General features: G+C 38.7%; 1 pseudogene across 1 annotated transcript; it reads left to right on the top strand.

The window, feature by feature from the left end:
- The first annotated feature begins 206 nt into the window (after positions 1-206).
- Positions 207-1,645, top strand: LOC107156126 (annotated as a pseudogene). Its single transcript, XR_007351786.1, has one exon. The product of XR_007351786.1 is annotated as a cofilin-2-like (transcript).
- Positions 1,646-2,178: the final 533 nt, after the last annotated feature.

Below are 2,178 nucleotides of genomic sequence, written 5' to 3' on the forward strand. Positions count from 1 at the left end.
AAGCCTTTGCAAACATAAATACCTAAAGGGCCTGGAGGGGCAGGGGCAGGAGATGCAGCTGTAGTATAGCCCTGGACTAGCAAGACTGAGGCTGTGTTGGGGCTGGGATTGTGGTTCAGCGGTAGAGCACTCGCCTAGCACGGGCGGGACCTGGTTGGATCCTCAGCACCACATAAGAATAGAGGCATTGTGTTGTGTCCATCTACACCCTGCCTGCCCGCCTGCCCCTCCTTCTCCTCCTCCCAGATCCACAGAGCAGAGCCGCTGCCACAGTCACAGCCACGGGCATTATGGCTTCTGGAGTTACAGTGAATGATGAAGTCATCAAAGTTTTTAATGATATGAAAGTAAGGAAATCTTCTACACAAGAGGAGATCAAAGAAAGAAAGCAGTTCTCTTCTGTTTAAGCGACGACAAAAGACAAATAATCGTAGAGGAAGCAAAGCAGATCTTGGTGGGTGACACTGGTGATACTGTAGAGGACCCCTACACATCTTTTGTAAAGTTGCTACCTCTGCATGGTTGCCGATATGCTTTGTACGATGCCACCTACGAAACAAAAGAGTCTAAGGAAGGAGACCTAGTATTTATATTCTGGGCTCCTGAAAGTTTACCCTTAAAAAACAAGATGATTTATGCTAGCTCTAAAGATGCCGTTAAAAAGAAATTTACAGGTATTAAATACGAGTGGCAAGTACATGGCTTGGATGATATTAAGGACCCATCAACACTTGGAGAGAAATTGGGAGGCAATGTAGTAGTTTCACTTGGAGGAAAACCATTATAAAATGACCATCAAGTGCCATCTGGGTCTTAAGGGGGTTTCATTTCTCCAGCTCAGTCCATTGGAATAGCATTAGGTGTTTTTTCATTTTTTTGTTTTTGTTTTTCCCTTTCCTCTGGGCCCTTCCAACACAGTGAATGAAGGAGATATCGTTCATTTAAGCAGCCTGTCAGTGATTACCATTAGACTCTTCAATACGGTTACTTTTATGTAGAAGGAATACCTTCCTGTCTTTATTTTAGCCAAAACAACTGGTTATATGCCTCCTTTGCAGCAAGCACTACAATGAATGTGATTATCAATGTGAATAGTCTAGAATACTGCAAAGGGTAAGCAGATTGAATGCCTTGAAAGCATTATCCACGGGTCAGATGGTGAACTTTTTTCAGTATTATTTATAGTTGCACTTGATTTTAGTTCTGTGAGGCTCTGGAGCATTCATACACTTCACCTGCCTTGGCAAGCCTTCTTTTGTGACTTGGCAGCATGAATAAAACACTAGGCATTAAAAGCACTTTTTTTAAAAATGAATTTAATCCCCCCAAAGGAATGCCAATTAAGTTTCATTAACTGTGTCATCAATTTATCCTAATACCTCAGTGTTCATCCCTATTACCTGCATATCTTCTTAAAAGAAATAGCTGTTATTAATGCCTTTTTTGTTTTCCATTGAGTGTACACAACTGAATAAGTGTAGGAGTTTTATGTTTACCATGTGAGTCTTGTAACACTAAAGATATTTTGAATATCAGTCATGATGGTAATTTATGTATAAAAGAGCCTTAAACGGAATATTGTTTTGAGATCAAACTCCCCACCCTCACAAAAATGGCCACGTTGCAATATAAATTGTGGCATGTTAAAAAAATAATAAATAAATAAATAAATAAAAATTCTCTTTTAAAGGTAATTTATCCTATTTAAAAAGAGAGATTTTCATTGGATGAATGGATCAAGAAAATGGAGTATGTATACACAACAGAGTTTCGTTCAGTCATAAAGAAGAATGAAATTATGTCATTTGCAGGAAAATAGATGAAACTAGAGACCATAATGTTACATGAAATAAGTCAAACTCAGAAGGTCAAGGGTCCTGTGTTTTCTCTCCTATGCAGAAGATAGAGCAGAAAAAGTAAAAGAAAGGTGGGGATGGATCTCCTAAAAATCAAAGGGAAATAAGTAGAGGAAAGGAAGCAGGAGTGGGAGGTGAGGAGGGATAGGGAGGTTCTGAGGTATGATATTGGTCAAATCATAGTGTTATATTGTGTGAATGTACCAATACGTAACAACAAATCCCATTGATATGGACAACTATAATGCACCAATAAAAATGTGAAAAAAAATAAAGAGAAATTTTGATAGATGATATCTCCAACAAATCAGAGCTAAACTTT

The sequence above is a fragment of the Marmota marmota genome, unplaced genomic scaffold, assembly GCF_001458135.2.
Source record: "Marmota marmota marmota unplaced genomic scaffold, marMar, whole genome shotgun sequence".
NCBI lineage: Eukaryota > Metazoa > Chordata > Mammalia > Rodentia > Sciuridae > Marmota > Marmota marmota.